The sequence below is a fragment of the Salmo salar genome, unplaced genomic scaffold (genome assembly GCF_905237065.1).
Source record: "Salmo salar unplaced genomic scaffold, Ssal_v3.1, whole genome shotgun sequence".
Lineage (NCBI taxonomy): Eukaryota > Metazoa > Chordata > Actinopteri > Salmoniformes > Salmonidae > Salmo > Salmo salar.
The window spans coordinates 69,140-93,228 of record NW_025550962.1 but is presented as its reverse complement, the minus strand read 5'-3'; positions in this window follow the sequence as shown (position 1 = coordinate 93,228).

The following is a 24,089-nucleotide window of genomic DNA, read 5'->3' as shown; positions in this document are numbered from 1 at the left end:
ATCCCTGAATGCCAGACGAGTTATAAACACCTACACACAGGATTCCTGAATGCCAGACGAGTTATAAACACCATCACCAACAAACAGGATCCCTGATTGCCAGACGAGTTATAAACACCAACAAACAGGATTCCTGAATGCCAGACGAGTTATAAACACCAACAAACAGGATCCATGAATGCCAGACGAGTTATAAACACCATCACCAACAAACAGGATCCCTGATTGCCAGACGAGTTATAAACACCAACAAAGAGGATTCCTGAATGCCAGACGAGTTATAAACACCAACACACAGGATTCCTGAATGCCAGACGAGTTATAAACACCATCACCAACAAACAGGATCCCTGATTGCCAGACGAGTTATAAACACCAACAAACAGGATTCCTGAATGCCAGATTAGTTATAAACACCAACAAACAGGATTCCTGAATGCCAGACGAGTTATAAACACCAACAAACAGGATCCCTGAATGCCAGACGAGTTATAAACACCAACAAACAGGATCCCTGAATGCCAGACGAGTTATAAACACCAACAAACAGGATTCCTGAATGCCAGACGAGTTAAACACCAACAAACAGGATTCCTGAATGCCAGACTAGTTATAAACACCAACAAACAGGATCCCTGAATGCCAGACGAATTATAAACACCAACAAACAGGATCCCTGAATGCCAGACGAGTTATAAACACCAACAAACAGGATCCCTGAATGCCAGACGAGTTATAAACACCAACAAACAGGATTCCTGAATGCCAGACGAGTTAAACACCAACAAACAGGATTCCTGAATGCCAGACTAGTTATAAACACCAACAAACAGGATCCCTGAATGCGAGACGAATTATAAACACCACAACAAACAGGATCCCTGAATGCCAGACGAGTTATAAGCACCAACAAACAGGATCCCTGAATGCCAGACGAGTTATAAACACCAACAAACAGGATTCCTGAATGCCAGACGAGTTATAAACACCAACAAACAGGATCCCTGAATGCCAGACGAGTTATAAACACCAACACACAGGATTCCTGAATGCCAGACGAGTTATAAACACCAACAAACAGGATCCCTGAATGCCAGACGAGTTATAAACACCAACAAACAGGATCCCTGAATGCCAGATGAGTTATAAACACCAACAAACAGGATTCCTGAATGCCAGACGAGTTACAAACACCAACAAACAGGATTCCTGAATGCCAGACGAGTTATAAACATCAACACCAACAAAACATGATTCCTGAATGCCAGATGAGTTATAAACACCAACAAACATGATTGCTGAATGCCAGACGAGTTATAAACACCAACAAACAGGATTCCTGAATGCCAGACGAGTTATAAACACCAACACCAACGAACAGGATCTCTGAATGTCAGACGAGTTATAAACACCAACAAACAGGATCCTAATTACCAGACGAGTTATAAACACCAACAAACAGGATCCCTGAATGCCAGACGAGTTATAAACACTTACACACAGGATTCCTGAATGCCAGACGAGTTAGAAACACCATCACCAACAAAAAGGATCCCTGATTGCCAGACGAGTTATAAACACCAACAATCAGGATTCCTGAATGCCAGACGAGTTATAAACACCAACAAACAGGATTCCTGAATGCCAGACGAGTTATAAACACCAACACACAGGATTCCTGAATGCCAGACGAGGTATAAACACCAACACCAACAAACAGGATTCCTGAATGCCAGACGAGTTATAAACACCATCACCAACAAACAGGATCCCTGATTGCCAGACGAGTTATAAGCACCAACAAACAGGATTCCTGAATGCCAGACGAGTTATAAACACCAACACACAGGATTCCTGAATGCCAGACGAGTTATAAACACCAACACCACCAAACAGGATTCCTGAATGTCAGACGAGTTATAAACACCAACACCAATGAACAGGATCTCTGAATGTCAGACGAGTTATAAACACCAACAAACAGGATCCCTGAATGCCAGACGAGTTATAAACACCAACAAACAGGATCCCTGAATGCCAGATGAGTTATAAACACCAACAAACAGGATTCATGAAAGCCAGACGAGTTATAAACACCATCACCAACAAACAGGATCCCTGATTGCCAGACGAGTTATAAACACCAACAAACAGGATCCCTGAATGCCAGACGAGTTATAAACACCAACACACAGGATTCCTGAATGCCAGACGAGTTATAAACACCAACAAACAGGATCCCTGAATGCCAGACGAGTTATAAACACCAACAAACAGGATCCCTGAATGCCAGATGAGTTATAAACACCAACAAACAGGATTCATGAATGCCAGACAAGTTATAAACACCAACACACAGGATTCCTGAATGCCAGACGAGTTATAAACACCATCACCAACAAACAGGATTCCTGAATGCCAGACGAGTTATAAACACCAACAAACAGGATTCCTGAATGCCAGACGAGTTATAAACACCAACAAACAGGATTCCTGAATGCCAGATTAGTTATAAACACCAACAAACAGGATCCCTGAATGCCAGACGAGTTATAAACACCAACAAACAGGATCCCTGAATGCCAGACGAGTTATAAACACCAACAAACAGGATCCCTGAATGCCAGATGAGTTATAAACACCAACAAACAGGATTCATGAATGCCAGACAAGTTATAAACACCAACACACAGGATTCCTGAATGCCAGACGAGTTATAAACACCATCACCAACAAACAGGATTCCTGAATGCCAGACGAGTTATAAACACCAACAAACAGGATCCTGAATGCCAGACGAGTTATAAACACCAACAAACAGAATCCCTGAATGCCAGACGAGTTATAAACACCAACAAACAGGATCCCTGAATGCCAGACGAGTTATAAACACCAACAAACAGGATTCCTGAATGCCAGACGAGTTATAAACACCAACAAACAGGATTCCTGAATGCCAGACGAGATATAAACACCAACAAACAGGATCCCTGAATGTCAGACGAGTTATAAACACCATCACCAACAAACAGGATCCCTGATTGCCAGACGAGTTATAAACACCAACAAACAGGATCCCTGAATGCCAGACGAGTTATAAACACCAACACACAGGATTCCTGAATGCCAGACGAGTTATAAACACCAACAAACAGGATTCCTGAATGTCAGACGAGTTATAAACACCAACACCAACGAACAGGATCTCTGAATGTCAGACGAGTTATAAACACCAACAAACAGGATCCCTGAATGCCAGACGAGTTAAACACCAACAAACAGGATTCCTGAATGCCAGATTAGTTATAAACACCAACAAACATGATCCCTGAATGCCAGACGAATTATAAACACCAACAAACAGGATCCCTGAATGCCAGACGAGTTAAACACCAACAAACAGGATCCATCCCTGAATGCCAGACGAGTTCTAAACACCAACAAACAGGATTCCTGAATGCCAGACGAGTTATAAACACCAACACACAGGATTCCTGAATGCCAGACGAGGTATAAACACCAACACCAACAAACAGGATTCCTGAATGCCAGACGAGTTATAAACACCATCACCAACAAACAGGATCCCTGATTGCCAGACGAGTTATAAGCACCAACAAACAGGATTCCTGAATGCCAGACGAGTTATAAACACCAACACACAGGATTCCTGAATGCCAGACGAGTTATTAACACAACACCACCAAACAGGATTCCTGAATGCCAGATTAGTTATAAACACCAACAAACAGGATTCCTGAATGCCAGACGAGATATAAACACCAACAAACAGGATCCCTGAATGTCAGATGAGTTATAAACACCAACAAACAGGATTCCTGAATGCCAGACGAGTTACAAACACCAACAAACAGGATTCCTGAATGCCAGACGAGTTATAAACATCAACACCAACAAAACATGATTCCTGAATGCCAGATGAGTTATAAACACCAACAAACATGATTGCTGAATGCCAGACGAGTTATAAACACCAACAAACAGGATTCCTGAATGCCAGACGAGTTATAAACACCAACACCAACGAACAGGATCTCTGAATGTCAGACGAGTTATAAACACCAACAAACAGGATCCTAATTACCAGACGAGTTATAAACACCAACAAACAGGATTCCTGAATGCCAGATTAGTTATAAACACCAACAAACAGGATCCCTGAATGCCAGACGAGTTATAAACACTTACACACAGGATTCCTGAATGCCAGACGAGTTAGAAACACCATCACCAACAAACAGGATCCCTGATTGCCAGACGAGTTATAAACACCAACAAACAGGATTCCTGAATGCCAGACGAGTTATAAACACCAACAAACAGGATTCATGAATGCCAGACGAGTTATAAACACCATCACCAACAAACAGGATCCCTGATTGCCAGACGAGTTATAAACACCAACAAAGATGATTCCTGAATGCCAGACGAGTTATAAACACCAACACACAGGATTCCTGAATGCCAGACGAGTTATAAACACCATCACCAACAAACAGGATCCCTGATTGCCAGACGAGTTATAAACACCAACAAACAGGATTCCTGAATGCCAGATTAGTTATAAACACCAACAAACAGGATTCCTGAATGCCAGACGAGTTATAAACACCAACAAACAGGATCCCTGAATGCCAGACGAGTTATAAACACCAATAAACAGGATCCCTGAATGCCAGACGAGTTATAAACACCAACAAACAGGATTCCTGAATGCCAGACGAGTTAAACACCAACAAACAGGATTCCTGAATGCCAGATTAGTTATAAACACCAACAAACATGATCCCTGAATGCCAGACGAATTATAAACACCAACAAACAGGATCCCTGAATGCCAGACGAGTTATAAACACCAATAAACAGGATCCCTGAATGCCAGACGAGTTATAAACACCAACAAACAGGATTCCTGAATGCCAGACGAGTTAAACACCAACAAACAGGATTCCTGAATGCCAGATTAGTTATAAACACCAACAAACATGATCCCTGAATGCGAGACGAATTATAAACACCAACAAACAGGATCCCTGAATGCCAGACGAGTTATAAACACCAACAAACAGGATCCCTGAATGCCAGATGAGTTATAAACACCAACAAACAGGATTCCTGAATGCCAGACGAGTTATAAACACCAACAAACAGGATCCCTGAATGCCAGACGAGTTATAAACACCAACACACAGGATTCCTGAATGCCAGACGAGTTATAAACACCAACAAACAGGATCCCTGAATGCCAGACGAGTTATAAACACCAACAAACAGGATCCCTGAATGCCAGATGAGTTATAAACACCAACAAACAGGATTCATGAATGCCAGACAAGTTATAAACACCAACACACAGGATTCCTGAATGCCAGACGAGTTATAAACACCATCACCAACAAACAGGATTCCTGAATGCCAGACGAGTTATAAACACCAACAAACAGGATTCCTGAATGCCAGACGAGTTATAAACACCAACAAACAGGATCCCTGAATGCCAGACGAGTTATAAACACCAATAAACAGGATCCCTGAATGCCAGACGAGTTATAAACACCAACAAACAGGATTCCTGAATGCCAGACGAGTTATAAACACCAACAAACAGGATTCCTGAATGCCAGACGAGTTATAAACATCAACACCAACAAAACATGATTCCTGAATGCCAGATGAGTTATAAACACCAACAAACATGATTGCTGAATGCCAGACGAGTTATAAACACCAACAAACAGGATTCCTGAATGCCAGACGAGTTATAAACACCAACACCAACGAACAGGATCTCTGAATGTCAGACGAGTTATAAACACCAACAAACAGGATCCTAATTACCAGACGAGTTATAAACACCAACAAACAGGATCCCTGAATGCCAGACGAGTTATAAACACTTACACACAGGATTCCTGAATGCCAGACGAGTTAGAAACACCATCACCAACAAAAAGGATCCCTGATTGCCAGACGAGTTATAAACACCAACAAACAGGATTCCTGAATGCCAGACGAGTTATAAACACCAACAAACAGGATTCATGAATGCCAGACGAGTTATAAACACCATCACCAACAAACAGGATCCCTGATTGCCAGACGAGTTATAAACACCAACAAAGATGATTCCTGAATGCCAGACGAGTTATAAACACCAACAAACAGGATCCCTGAATGCCAGACGAGTTATAAACACCAACACACAGGATTCCTGAATGCCAGACGAGTTATAAACACCAACAAACAGGATCCCTGAATGCCAGACGAGTTATAAACACCAACAAACAGGATCCCTGAATGCCAGATGAGTTATAAACACCAACAAACAGGATTCATGAATGCCAGACAAGTTATAAACACCAACACACAGGATTCCTGAATGCCAGACGAGTTATAAACACCATCACCAACAAACAGGATTCCTGAATGCCAGACGAGTTATAAACACCAACAAACAGGATTCCTGAATGCCAGACGAGTTATAAACACCAACAAACAGGATCCCTGAATGCCAGACGAGTTATAAACACCAACAAACAGGATCCCTGAATGCCAGACAAGTTATAAACACCAATAAACAGGATCCCTGAATGCCAGACGAGTTATAAACACCAACAAACAGGATTCCTGAATGCCAGACGAGTTAAACACCAACAAACAGGATTCCTGAATGCCAGATTAGTTATAAACACCAACAAACATGATCCCTGAATGCCAGACGAATTATAAACACCAACAAACAGGATCCCTGAATGCCAGACGAGTTATAAACACCAACAAACAGGATCCCTGAATGCCAGACGAGTTATAAACACCAACAAACAGGATTCCTGAATGCCAGACGAGTTAAACACCAACAAACAGGATTCCTGAATGCCAGATTAGTTATAAACACCAACAAACATGATCCCTGAATGCGAGACGAATTATAAACACCAACAAACAGGATCCCTGAATGCCAGACGAGTTATAAACACCAACAAACAGGATCCCTGAATGCCAGATGAGTTATAAACACCAACAAACAGGATTCCTGAATGCCAGACGAGTTATAAACACCAACAAACAGGATCCCTGAATGCCAGACGAGTTATAAACACCAACACACAGGATTCCTGAATGCCAGACGAGTTATAAACACCAACAAACAGGATCCCTGAATGCCAGACGAGTTATAAACACCAACAAACAGGATCCCTGAATGCCAGATGAGTTATAAACACCAACAAACAGGATTCATGAATGCCAGACAAGTTATAAACACCAACACACAGGATTCCTGAATGCCAGACGAGTTATAAACACCATCACCAACAAACAGGATTCCTGAATGCCAGACGAGTTATAAACACCAACAAACAGGATTCCTGAATGCCAGACGAGTTATAAACACCAACAAACAGGATCCCTGAATGCCAGACGAGTTATAAACACCAATAAACAGGATCCCTGAATGCCAGACGAGTTATAAACACCAACAAACAGGATTCCTGAATGCCAGACGAGTTATAAACACCAACAAACAGGATTCCTGAATGCCAGACGAGTTATAAACATCAACACCAACAAAACATGATTCCTGAATGCCAGATGAGTTATAAACACCAACAAACATGATTGCTGAATGCCAGACGAGTTATAAACACCAACAAACAGGATTCCTGAATGCCAGACGAGTTATAAACACCAACACCAACGAACAGGATCTCTGAATGTCAGACGAGTTATAAACACCAACAAACAGGATCCTAATTACCAGACGAGTTATAAACACCAACAAACAGGATCCCTGAATGCCAGACGAGTTATAAACACTTACACACAGGATTCCTGAATGCCAGACGAGTTAGAAACACCATCACCAACAAAAAGGATCCCTGATTGCCAGACGAGTTATAAACACCAACAATCAGGATTCCTGAATGCCAGACGAGTTATAAACACCAACAAACAGGATTCCTGAATGCCAGACGAGTTATAAACACCATCACCAACAAACAGGATCCCTGATTGCCAGACGAGTTATAAACACCAACAAAGATGATTCCTGAATGCCAGACGAGTTATAAACACCAACAAACAGGATCCCTGAATGCCAGACGAGTTATAAACACCAACACACAGGATTCCTGAATGCCAGACGAGTTATAAACACCAACAAACAGGATCCCTGAATGCCAGACGAGTTATAAACACCAACAAACAGGATCCCTGAATGCCAGATGAGTTATAAACACCAACAAACAGGATTCATGAATGCCAGACAAGTTATAAACACCAACACACAGGATTCCTGAATGCCAGACGAGTTATAAACACCATCACCAACAAACAGGATTCCTGAATGCCAGACGAGTTATAAACACCAACAAACAGGATTCCTGAATGCCAGACGAGTTATAAACACCAACAAACAGGATCCCTGAATGCCAGACGAGTTATAAACACCAATAAACAGGATCCCTGAATGCCAGACGAGTTATAAACACCAACAAACAGGATTCCTGAATGCCAGACGAGTTATAAACACCAACAAACAGGATTCCTGAATGCCAGACGAGTTATAAACATCAACACCAACAAAACATGATTCCTGAATGCCAGATGAGTTATAAACACCAACAAACATGATTGCTGAATGCCAGACGAGTTATAAACACCAACAAACAGGATTCCTGAATGCCAGACGAGTTATAAACACCAACACCAACGAACAGGATCTCTGAATGTCAGACGAGTTATAAACACCAACAAACAGGATCCTAATTACCAGACGAGTTATAAACACCAACAAACAGGATCCCTGAATGCCAGACGAGTTATAAACACTTACACACAGGATTCCTGAATGCCAGACGAGTTAGAAACACCATCACCAACAAAAAGGATCCCTGATTGCCAGACGAGTTATAAACACCAACAAACAGGATTCCTGAATGCCAGACGAGTTATAAACACCAACAAACAGGATTCATGAATGCCAGACGAGTTATAAACACCATCACCAACAAACAGGATCCCTGATTGCCAGACGAGTTATAAACACCAACAAAGATGATTCCTGAATGCCAGACGAGTTATAAACACCAACACACAGGATTCCTGAATGCCAGACGAGTTATAAACACCATCACCAACAAACAGGATCCCTGATTGCCAGACGAGTTATAAACACCAACAAACAGGATTCCTGAATGCCAGACGAGTTATAAACACCAACACACAGGATTCCTGAATGCCAGACGAGTTATAAACACCAACAAACAGGATTCCTGAATGTCAGACGAGTTATAAACAACAACACCAACGAACAGGATCTGTGAATGTCAGACGAGTTATAAACACCAACAAACAGGATCCCTGAATGCCAGACGAGTTATAAACACCAACAAACAGGATTCCTGAATGACAGACGAGGTATAAACACCAACACCAACAAACAGGATTCCTGAATGCCAGACGAGTTATAAGCACCAACAAACAGGATTCCTGAATGCCAGACGAGTTATAAACACCAACACACAGGATTCCTGAATGCCAGACCAGTTATAAACACCAACACCACCAAACAGGATTCCTGAATGTCAGACGAGTTATAAACACCAACACCAATGAACAGGATCTCTGAATGTCAGACGAGTTATAAACACCAACAAACAGGATCCCTGAATGCCAGACGAGTTATAAACACCAACAAACAGGATTCCTGAATGCCAGATTAGTTATAAACACCAACAAACAGGATCCCTGAATGCCAGACGAGTTATAAACACCAACAAACAGGATGCCTGAATGCCAGACGAGTTATAAACACCAACAAACAGGATCCCTGAATGCCAGATGAGTTATAAACACCAACAAACAGGATTCATGAATGCCAGACAAGTTATAAACACCAACACACAGGATTCCTGAATGCCAGACGAGTTATAAACACCATCACCAACAAACAGGATTCCTGAATGCCAGACGAGTTATAAACACCAACAAACAGGATTCCTGAATGCCAGACGAGTTATAAACACCAACAAACAGAATCCCTGAATGCCAGACGAGTTATAAACACCAATAAACAGGATCCCTGAATGCCAGACGAGTTATAAACACCAACAAACAGGATTCCTGAATGCCAGACGAGTTATAAACACCAACACCAACGAACAGGATCTCTGAATGTCAGACGAGTTATAAACACCAACAAACAGGATCCTAATTACCAGACGAGTTATAAACACCAACAAACAGGATTCCTGAATGCCAGATTAGTTATAAACACCAACAAACAGGATCCCTGAATGCCAGACGAGTTATAAACACTTACACACAGGATTCCTGAATGCCAGACGAGTTAGAAACACCATCACCAACAAACAGGATCCCTGATTGCCAGACGAGTTATAAACACCAACAAACAGGATTCCTGAATGCCAGACGAGTTATAAACACCAACAAACAGGATTCATGAATGCCAGACGAGTTATAAACACCATCACCAACAAACAGGATCCCTGATTGCCAGACGAGTTATAAACACCAACAAAGATGATTCCTGAATGCCAGACGAGTTATAAACACCAACACACAGGATTCCTGAATGCCAGACGAGTTATAAACACCATCACCAACAAACAGGATCCCTGATTGCCAGACGAGTTATAAACACCAACAAACAGGATTCCTGAATGCCAGACGAGTTATAAACACCAACACACAGGATTCCTGAATGCCAGACGAGTTATAAACACCAACAAACAGGATTCCTGAATGTCAGACGAGTTATAAACAACAACACCAACGAACAGGATCTGTGAATGTCAGACGAGTTATAAACACCAACAAACAGGATCCCTGAATGCCAGACGAGTTATAAACACCAACAAACAGGATTCCTGAATGACAGACGAGGTATAAACACCAACACCAACAAACAGGATTCCTGAATGCCAGACGAGTTATAAGCACCAACAAACAGGATTCCTGAATGCCAGACGAGTTATAAACACCAACACACAGGATTCCTGAATGCCAGACCAGTTATAAACACCAACACCACCAAACAGGATTCCTGAATGTCAGACGAGTTATAAACACCAACACCAATGAACAGGATCTCTGAATGTCAGACGAGTTATAAACACCAACAAACAGGATCCCTGAATGCCAGACGAGTTATAAACACCAACAAACAGGATTCCTGAATGCCAGATTAGTTATAAACACCAACAAACAGGATCCCTGAATGCCAGACGAGTTATAAACACCAACAAACAGGATGCCTGAATGCCAGACGAGTTATAAACACCAACAAACAGGATCCCTGAATGCCAGATGAGTTATAAACACCAACAAACAGGATTCATGAATGCCAGACAAGTTATAAACACCAACACACAGGATTCCTGAATGCCAGACGAGTTATAAACACCATTACCAACAAACAGGATTCCTGAATGCCAGACGAGTTATAAACACCAACAAACAGGATTCCTGAATGCCAGACGAGTTATAAACACCAACAAACAGAATCCCTGAATGCCAGACGAGTTATAAACACCAATAAACAGGATCCCTGAATGCCAGACGAGTTATAAACACCAACAAACAGGATTCCTGAATGCCAGACGAGTTATAAACACCAACAAACAGGATCCCTGAATGTCAGACGAGTTATAAACACCAACAAACAGGATCCCTGAATGCCAGACGAGTTATAAACACCAACACACAGGATTCCTGAATGCCAGACGAGTTATAAACACCAACAAACAGGATTCCTGAATGTCAGACTAGTTATAAACACCAACACCAACGAACAGGATCTCTGAATGTCAGACGAGTTATAAACACCAACAAACAGGATCCCTGAATGCCAGACGAGTTAAACACCAACAAACAGGATTCCTGAATGCCAGATTAGTTATAAACACCAACAAACATGATCCCTGAATGCCAGACGAATTATAAACACCAACAAACAGGATCCCTGAATGCCAGACGAGTTAAACACCAACAAACAGGATCTATCCCTGAATGCCAGACGAGTTCTAAACACCAACAAACAGGATTCCTGAATGCCAGACGAGTTATAAACACCAACAAACAGGATTCCTGAATGCCAGACTAGTTATAAACACCAACACCAACGAACAGGATCTCTGAATGTCAGACGAGTTATAAACACCAACAAACAGGATCCCTGAATGCCAGACGAGTTAAAGACCAACAAACAGGATTCCTGAATGCCAGATTAGTTATAAACACCAACAAACATGATCCCTGAATGCCAGACGAATTATAAACACCAACAAACAGGATCCCTGAATGCCAGACGAGTTAAACACCAACAAACAGGATCCATCCCTGAATGCCAGACGAGTTCTAAACACCAACAAACAGGATTCCTGAATGCCAGACGAGTTATAAACACCAACAAACAGGATCCCTGAATGCCAGACGAGTTATAAACACCAACACACAGGATTCCTGAATGCCAGACGAGTTATTAACACCAACACCACCAAACAGGATTCCTGAATGTCAGACGAGTTATAAACACCAACACCAATGAACAGGATCTCTGAATGTCAGACGAGTTATAAACACCAACAAACAGGATCCCTGAATGCCAGACGAGTTATAAACACCAACAAACAGGATTCCTGAATGCCAGATTAGTTATAAACACCAACAAACAGGATCCCTGAATGCCAGACGAGTTATAAACACCAACAAACAGGATCCCTGAATGCCAGACGAGTTATAAACACCAACAAACAGGATCCCTGAATGCCAGATGAGTTATAAACACCAACAAACAGGATTCATGAATGCCAGACAAGTTATAAACACCAACACACAAGATTCCTGAATGCCAGACGAGTTATAAACACCATCACCAACAAACAGGATCCCTGAATGCCAGACGAGTTATAAACACCAACAAACAGGATCCCTGAATGCCAGACGAGTTATAAACACCAACAAACAGGATCCCTGAATGCCAGATGAGTTATAAACACCAACAAACAGGATTCATGAATGCCAGACAAGTTATAAACACCAACACACAGGATTCCTGAATGCCAGACGAGTTATAAACACCATCACCAACAAACAGGATTCCTGAATGCCAGACGAGTTATAAACACCAACAAACAGGATTCCTGAATGCCAGACGAGTTATAAACACCAACAAACAGGATCCCTGAATGCCAGACGAGTTATAAACACCATCACCAACAAACAGGATTCCTGAATGCCAGACGAGTTATAAACACCAGCAAACAGGATTCCTGAATGCCAGACGAGTTATAAACACCAACAAACAGGATCCCTGAATGCCAGACGAGTTATAAACACCAACAAACAGGATTCCTGAATGCCAGACGAGTTATAAACACAAACAAACAGGATTCCTGAATGCCAGACGAGATATAAACACCAACAAACAGGATCCCTGAATGTCAGACGAGTTATAAACACCAACACCAACAAACAGGATTCCTGAATGCCAGACGAGTTATAAACACCAACAAACAGGATTCCTGAATGCCAGACGAGTTATAAACACCAACAAACAGGATCCCTGAATGTCAGACGAGTTATAAACACCAACAAACAGGATCCCTGAATGCCAGACGAGTTATAAACACCAACAAACAGGATCCCTGAATGCCAGATGAGTTATAAACACCAACAAACAGGATTCATGAAAGCCAGACGAGTTATAAACACCATCACCAACAAACAGGATCCCTGATTGCCAGACGAGTTATAAACACCAACAAACAGGATCCCTGAATGCCAGACGAGTTATAAACACCAACACACAGGATTCCTGAATGCCAGACGAGTTATAAACACCAACAAACAGGATCCCTGAATGCCAGACGAGTTATAAACACCAACAAACAGGATCCCTGAATGCCAGATGAGTTAAAACACCAACAAACAGGATTCATGAATGCCAGACAAGTTATAAACACCAACACACAGGATTCCTGAATGCCAGACGAGTTATAAACACCATCACCAACAAACAGGATTCCTGAATGCCAGACGAGTTATAAACACCAACAAACAGGATTCCTGAATGCCAGACGAGTTATAAACACCAACAAACAGGATCCCTGAATGCCAGACGAGTTATAAACACCAATAAACAGGATCCCTGAATGCCAGACGAGTTATAAACACCAACAAACAGGATTCCTGAATGCCAGACGAGTTATAAACACCAACAAACAGGATTCCTGAATGCCAGACGAGATATAAACACCAACAAACAGGATCCCTGAATGTCAGACGAGTTATAAACACCAACACCAACAAACAGGATTCCTGAATGCCAGACGAGTTATAAACACCAACAAACAGGATTCCTGAATGCCAGACGAGTTATAAACACCAACAAACAGGATCCCTGAATGTCAGACGAGTTATAAACACCAACAAACAGGATCCCTGAATGCCAGACGAGTTATAAACACCAACAAACAGGATCCCTGAATGCCAGATGAGTTATAAACACCAACAAACAGTATTCCTGAATGCCAGACGAGTTATAAACACCAACACACAGGATTCCTGAATGCCAGACGAGTTATAAACACCAACAAACAGGATTCCTGAATGTCAGACGAGTTATAAACACCAACACCAACGAACAGGATCTGTGAATGTCAGACGAGTTATAAACACCAACAAACAGGATCCCTGAATGCCAGAAGAGTTATAAACACCAACAAACAGGATTCCTGAATGCCAGACGAGGTATAAACACCAACACCAACAAACAGGATTCCTGAATGCCAGACGAGTTATAAACACTATCACCAACAAACAGGATCCCTGATTGCCAGACGAGTTATATACACCAACAAACAGCATCCCTGAATGCCAGACGAGTTATAAACACCAACACACAGGATTCCTGAATGCCAGACGAGTTATAAACACCAACAAACAGGATCCCTGAATGCCAGACGAGTTATAAACACCAACAAACAGGATCCCTGAATGCCAGATGAGTTATAAACACCAACAAACAGGATTCATGAATGCCAGACAAGTTATAAACACCAACACACAGGATTCCTGAATGCCAGACGAGTTATAAACACCATCACCAACAAACAGGATTCCTGAATGCCAGACGAGTTATAAACACCAACAAACAGGATTCCTGAATGCCAGACGAGTTATAAACACCAACAAACAGGATCCCTGAATGCCAGACGAGTTATAAACACCAACAAACAGGATTCCTGAATGCCAGACGAGTTATAAACACCAACAAACAGGATTCCTGAATGCCAGACGAGATATAAACACCAACAAACAGGATCCCTGAATGTCAGACGAGTTATAAACACCAACAAAGAGGATTCCTGAATGCCAGACGAGTTATAAACACCAACACACAGGATTCCTGAATGCCAGACGAGTTATAAACACCATCACCAACAAACAGGATCCCTGATTGCCAGACGAGTTATAAACACCAACAAACAGGATTCCTGAATGCCAGACGAGTTATAAACACCAACACACAGGATTCCTGAATGCCAGACGAGTTATAAACACCAACAAACAGGATTCCTGAATGTCAGACGAGTTATAAACAACAACACCAACGAACAGGATCTGTGAATGTCAGACGAGTTATAAACACCAACAAACAGGATCCCTGAATGCCAGACGAGTTATAAACACCAACAAACAGGATTCCTGAATGCCAGACGAGGTATAAACACCAACACCAACAAACAGGATTCCTGAATGCCAGACGAGTTATAAGCACCAACAAACAGGATTCCTGAATGCCAGACGAGTTATAAACACCAACACACAGGATTCCTGAATGCCAGACGAGTTATAAACACCAACACCACCAAACAGGATTCCTGAATGTCAGACGAGTTATAAACACCAACACCAATGAACAGGATCTCTGAATGTCAGACGAGTTATAAACACCAACAAACAGGATCCCTGAATGCCAGACGAGTTATAAACACCAACAAACAGGATTCCTGAATGCCAGATTAGTTATAAACACCAACAAACAGGATCCCTGAATGCCAGACGAGTTATAAACACCAACAAACAGGATCCCTGAATGCCAGACGAGTTATAAACACCAACAAACAGGATCCCTGAATGCCAGATGAGTTATAAACACCAACAAACAGGATTCATGAATGCCAGACAAGTTATAAACACCAACACACAGGATTCCTGAATGCCAGACGAGTTATAAACACCATCACCAACAAACAGGATTCCTGAATGCCAGACGAGTTATAAACACCAACAAACAGGATTCCTGAATGCCAGACGAGTTATAAACACCAACAAACAGAATCCCTGAATGCCAGACGAGTTATAAACACCAATAAACAGGATCCCTGAATGCCAGACGAGTTATAAACACCAACAAACAGGATTCCTGAATGCCAGACGAGTTATAAACACCAACAAACAGGATTCCTGAATGCCAGACGAGATATAAACACCAACAAACAGGATCCCTGAATGTCAGACGAGTTATAAACACCAACACCAACAAACAGGATTCCTGAATGCCAGACGAGTTATAAACACCAACAAACAGGATTCCTGAATGCCAGACGAGTTATAAACACCAACAAACAGGATCCCTGAATGTCAGACGAGTTATAAACACCAACAAACAGGATCCCTGAATGCCAGACGAGTTATAAACACCAACAAACAGGATCCCTGAATGCCAGATGAGTTATAAACACCAACAAACAGGATTCATGAAAGCCAGACGAGTTATAAACACCATCACCAACAAACAGGATCCCTGATTGCCAGACGAGTTATAAACACCAACAAACAGGATTCATGAAAGCCAGACGAGTTATAAACACCATCACCAACAAACAGGATCCCTGATTGCCAGACGAGTTATAAACACCAACAAACAGGATCCCTGAATGCCAGACGAGTTATAAACACCAACACACAGGATTCCTGAATGCCAGACGAGTTATAAACACCAACAAACAGGATTCCTGAATGTCAGACGAGTTATAAACACCAACACCAACGAACAGGATCTCTGAATGTCAGACGAGTTATAAACACCAACAAACAGGATCCCTGAATGCCAGACGAGTTAAACACCAACAAACAGGATTCCTGAATGCCAGATTAGTTATAAACACCAACAAACATGATCCCTGAATGCCAGACGAATTATAAACACCAACAAACAGGATCCCTGAATGCCAGACGAGTTAAACACAAACAAACAGGATCCATCCCTGAATGCCAGACGAGTTCTAAACACCAACAAACAGGATTCCTGAATGCCAGACGAGTTATAAACACCAACAAACAGGATTCCTGAATGCCAGACGAGTTATAAACACCAACAATCAGGATTCCTGAATGCCAGACGAGTTATAAACACCAACAAACAGGATTGCTGAATGCCAGACGAGTTATAAACACCAACACACAGGATTCCTGAATGCCAGACGAGGTATAAACACCAACACCAACAAACAGGATTCCTGAATGCCAGACGAGTTATAAACACCATCACCAACAAACAGGATCCCTGATTGCCAGACGAGTTATAAGCACCAACAAACAGGATTCCTGAATGCCAGACGAGTTATAAACACCAACACACAGGATTCCTGAATGCTAGACGAGTTATAAACACCAACACCACCAAACAGGATTCCTGAATGTCAGACGAGTTATAAACACCAACACCAATGAACAGGATCTCTGAATGTCAGACGACTTATAAACACCAACAAACAGGATCCCTGAATGCCAGACGAGTTATAAACACCAACAAACAGGATTCCTGAATGCCAGACGAGTTATAAACACCAACAAACAGGATCCCTGAATGCCAGAAGAGTTATAAACACCAACAAACAGGATTCATGAATGCCAGACAAGTTATAAACACCAACACCAACAAACAGGATTCCTGAATGCCAGACGAGATATAAACACCAACAAACAGGATCCCTGAATGTCAGACGAGTTATAAACACCAACACCAACAAACAGGATTCCTGAATGCCAGACGAGTTATAAACACCAACAAACAGGATTCCTGAATGCCAGACGAGTTATAAACACCAACAAACAGGATCCCTGAATGTCAGACGAGTTATAAACACCAACAAACAGGATTACTGAATGCCAAACGAGTTATAAACACCAACAAACAGGATTCCTGAATGCCAGACGAGTTATAAACACCATCACCAACAAACAGGATCCCTGAATGCCAGACGAGTTATAAACACCAACAAACAGGATTACTGAATGACAGATGAGTTATAAACACCAACAAACAGGATTACTGAATGCCAAACGAGTTATAAACACCAACAAACAGGATTCCTGAATGCCAGACGAGTTATAAACACCAACACCAACAAACAGGATTCCTGAATGCCATACGAGTTATAAACACCAACAAACATGATTCCTGAATGCCAGACGAGTTATAAACACCAACAAACAGGATTCCTGAATGCCAGACGAGTTATAAACACTACCAAACAGGATTCCTGAATGCCAGATTAGATATAAACACCAACAAACAGGATCCCTGAATGCCAGACGAGTTATAAACACCAAGAAACAGGATCCCTGAATGCCAGACGAGTTATAAACACCAACAAACAGGATCCCTGAATGCCAGATGAGTTATAAACACCAACAAACAGGATTCATGAATGCCAGACGAGTTATAAACACCATCACCAACAAACAGGATCCCTGATTGCCAGACGAGTTATAAACACCAACAAACAGGATCCCTGAATGCCAGACGAGTTATAAACACCAACACACAGGATTCCTGAATGCCAGATTAGTTATAAACACCAACAAACAGGATCCCTGAATGACAGACAAATTATAAACACCAACAAACAGGATCCCTGAATGCCAGACGAGTTATAAACACCAACAAACAGGATCCATGAATGCCAGACGAGTTATAAACACCAACAAACAGGATTCCTGAATGCCAGACGAGTTATAAACACCAACAAACAGGATTCCTGAATGCCAGACGAGTTATAAACACCAACACCAACAAACAGGATTCCTGAATGCCAGACGAGTTATAAACACCAACAAACATGATTCCTGAATGCCAGACGAGTTATAAACACCAACAAACAGGATTCCTGAATGCCAGATGAGTTATAAACACCAACAAACAGGATCCCTGAATGCCAGACGAGTTATAAACACCAACACACAGGATTCCTGAATGCCAGACGAGTTATAAACACCAACGAACAGGATCTCTGAATGTCAGACGAGTTATAAACACCAACACCAACGAACAGGATCTCTGAATGTCAGACGAGTTATAAACACCAACAAACAGGATCCCTGAATGCCAGACGAGTTATAAACACCAACAAACAGGATTCCTGAATGCCAGACGAGGTATAAACACCAACACCAACAAACAGGATTCATGAATGCCAGACGAGTTATAAACACCATCACCAACAAACAGGATCCCTGAATGCCAGATGAGTTATAAACACCAACAAACAGGATTCCTGAATGACAGATTAGTTATAAACACCAACAAACAGGATCCCTTAATGCCAGACGAGTTATAAACACCAACAAACAGGATCCCTGAATGCCAGACGAGTTATAAACACCAACAAACAGGATCCCTGAATGCCAGACGAGTTATAAACACCAACAAACAGGATTCCTGAATGCCAGACGAGTTATAAACACCAACAAACAGGATTCCTGAATGCCAGACGAGTTATAAACACATAATGAAAGACTGAATGTACCATCTCTATCTGGTTAGTCTATACTACAGTAATATAAAGACTAAATGTACCATCTCCATATGGTTAGTCTATACTACAGTAATATAATGACTGAATGTACCACCTCTATCTGGCTAGTCTATACCACAGTAATATAAAGACTGAATGTACCACCTCTATCTGGTTAGTCTATACTACAGTAATATAAAGACCGAATGTACCTCTAATTTATCATCTCTATCTGGTTAGTCTATACTACAGTAATATAAAGACTGATTGTACCTCTAATTTACCATCTCTATCTGGTTAGTCTATACTACAGTAATATAAAGACTGAATGTACCTCTAATTTACCATCTCTATATGGTTAGTCAATACTACAGTAATATAAAGACTGAATGTACCATCTCTATCTGGCTAGTCTATACTACAGTAATATGAAGACTGAATGTACCATCTCTATCTGGTTAGTCTATACTACAGTAATATAAAGACTGAATGTCTAATGTACCATCTCTATCTGGTTAGTCTATACTACAGTAATATAAAGACTGAATGTCTAATGTACCATCTCCATCTGGTTAGTCTATACTACAGTAATATAAAGACTGATTGTACCACCTCTATCTGGTTAGTCTATACTACAGTAATATAAAGACTGAATGTACCATCTCTATCTGGCTAGTCTATACTACAGTAATATAAAGACTGATTGTACCACCTCTATCTGGTTAGTCTATACTACAGTAATATAAAGACTGAATGTACCTCTAATTTACCATCTCTATCTGGTTAGTCTATACTACAGTAATATAAAGACTGAATGTACCTCTAATTTACCATCTCTATCTGGTCAGTCTATACTACACTAATATAAAGACTGAATGTACCTCTAATTTACCATCTCTATATGGTTAGTCTATACTACAGTAATATAAAGACTGAATATACCATCTCTATCTGGCTAGTCTATACTACAGTAATATATAGACTGAATGTACCATCTTTATATGGTTAGTCTATACTACAGTAATATAAAGACTGAATGTACCATCTCTATCTGGCTAGTCTATACTACAGTAATATAAAGACTGAATGTACCATCTCTATCTGGTTAGTCTATACTACAGTAATATAAAGACTGAATGTACCTCTAATTTACCATCTCTATATGGTTAGTCTATACTACAGTAATATAAAGACTGAATGTCTAATTTACCATCTCTATCTGGTTAGTCTATATTACAGTAATATAAAGACTGAATGTACCATCTCCATCTGGTTAGTCTATACTACGGTAATACAAAGACTGAATGTACCATCTCTAGCTGGTTAGTCTATACTACAGTAATATAAAGACTGAATGTCTAATTTACCATCTCTATCTGGTTAGTCTATACTACAGTAATATAAAGACTGAATGTACCATCTCTATCTGGCTAGTCTATACTACAGTAATATAAAGACTGAATGTACCATCTCTATCTGGCTAGTCTATACTACAGTAATATAAAGACTGAATGTACCATCTCTATCTGGTTAGTCTATACTACAGTAATATAAAGACTGAATGTACCTATAATTTACCATCTCTATATGGTTAGTCTATACTACAGTAATATAAAGACTCAATGTACCATCTCTATCTGGTTAGTCTATATTACAGTAATATAAAGACTGAATGTCTAATTTACCATCTCTATCTGGTTAGTCTATATTACAGTAATATAAAGACTGAATGTACCATCTCCGTCTGGTTAGTCTATACTACAGTAATATAAAGACTGAATGTACCATCTCTAGCTGGTTAGTCTATACTACAGTAATATAAAGACTGAATGTCTAATTTACCATCTCTATCTGGTTAGTCTATATTACAGTAATATAAAGACTGAATGTACCATCTCCATCTGGTTAGTCTATACTACAGTAATATAAAGACTGAATCTACCATCTCTATCTGGTTAGTCTATACTACAGTAATATAAAGACTGAATGTACCATCTCTATCTGGCTAGTCTATACTACAGTAATATAAAGACTGAATGTACCTCTAATTTACCATCTACATCTGGTTAGTCTATACTACAGTAATATAAAGACTGAATGTACCATCTCTATCTGGTTAGTCTATACTACAGTAATATAAAGACTGAATGTACCATCTCTATCTGGCTAGTCTATACTTCAGTAATATAAAGACTGAATGTACCTCTAATTTACCATCTCTATCTGTTTTTTTGGGGTCACCTTATTTTTTCATTGTAAAGATTATATATGTTTTATATTGCAGCTGCAGAGTTTTAAAAAAGCCTATCACTTTAATATCGTTGCTTTAAATCAGTGCACGTGCGAGCCCTCTCTCGCTGTCTTGCCCTCTCTCGCTGTCTTGCTCCCTCTCTCGCTGTCTTGCCCTCTCTCGCTGTCTTGCCCTCTCTCGCTGTCTTGCTCCCTCTCTGGCTGTCTTGCCCTCTCTCTCGCTGTCTTGCTCCCTCTCTCGCTGTCTTGCGCCCTCTCTCGCTGTCTTGCCCTCTCTCGCTGTCTTGCTCCCTCTCCATCAACTCCATTGAAATTGCATCCAGAAAAGATAATCCTGTTCTAGATTGATATTCAGTCCATTCGGGAAAGTACTCGGACCCCTTGACTATTTCTACATTTTGTTTACGTTACAGCCTTAGTCTGAAATGTATTAAATAAAACATGTTCCTCAAGCAATCTACACACAATACCCTATAATGACAAAGCAAAAACAGGTTTTTAGACATTTTTGCTAATTTATTAAAAATAGAAAACACAAATACCTTATTTACATAAGTAGTCATACCATTTAATATGAGACTTGAAATTGAGCTCAGGTGCATCCTGTTTCCATTGATCATCCTTGAGATGTTTCTACAACTTGATTAGTGTCCACTTGTGGTAAATTCAAATGATTGGACATGCTTACTACTCAAAAGACGTCTTAATTCTCACTCAAAAAACTCCCGTGGCTTATTTTTCAAATTGGCATGTTGAGTTTCTAAATGCCTGCGCAAGAATGAAGGTTTCATCGAGTTGTGAGATAGTACTTTTGCACATATAAACACACTGTGGCTGAGGAAAGGCACTACTCCAAATATAAGTGAACCCCAAATCAATGTAGTTCTCATCATATTTATCACCTCTTCGATGGTTCAACGTCCCTGTCTGTTGTTCGGTGCTTTCCCAGGTGTAGTACTGCTGGTAGTAGCAGGTGTAGTACTGCTGGTAGTAGCAGGTGTAGTACTGCTGGCAGTAGCAGGTGTAGTACTGCTGGCAGTAGCAGGTGTAGTACTGCTGGTAGTAGCAGGTGTAGTACTGCTGGTAGTAGCAGGTGTAGTACTGCTGGTAGTAGCAGGTGTAGTACTGCTGGTAGTAGCAGGTGTAGTACTGCTGGTAGTAGCAGGTGTAGTACTGCAGGTAGTAGCAGGTGTAGTACTGCTGGTAGCAGCAGGTGTAGTACTGCTGGTAGCAGCAGGTGTAGTACTGCCGGTAGTAGCAGGTGTAGTACTGCCGGTAGTAGCAGGTGTAGTACTGCCGGTAGTAGCAGGTGTAGTGCTGCCGGTAGTAGCAGGTGTAGTGCTGCCGGTAGTAGCAGGTGTAGTGCTGCCGGTAGTAGCAGGTGTAGTGCTGCCGGTAGTAGCAGGTGTAGTACTGCTGGTAGTAGCAGGTGTAGTACTGCTGGTAGTAGCAGTACTACCAGTAAAGCTGGTATGTGTCTCAATGGACTCGAGCCTTACTTTTTTTTAAACCAATTATCAATTTTCGAGCAAACGGAATGAGCAGCAGCTACATTTGGCTACAAAAAAATCACATTTTTATTTGGCGTACCCCCGACGGCATTGCGCGTACCCCTGTTTGAGAATACCTGAGGTAGGCTACTATTATGAAAGGTATAAAAGCTTCAGCCTACTAATTATACAAATAGGCCCTATTATATTTCAACATTTAAATCATATTCGCTAGCCTATACTGCCTATACTAGCCTACACCAGCCTATACCAGCCTATACTAGCCTATACCAGCCTATACTAGCCTATACTAGCCTATACCAGCCTATACCAGCCTATACTAGCCTCTACCAGCCTATACCAGCCTATACCAGCCTATACTAGCCTCTACCAGCCTATACTAGCCTATACTAGCCTATACCAGCCTATACTAGCCTATACTAGCCTCTACCAGCCTATACCAGCCTATACTAGCCTATACTAGCCTATACTAGCCTATACC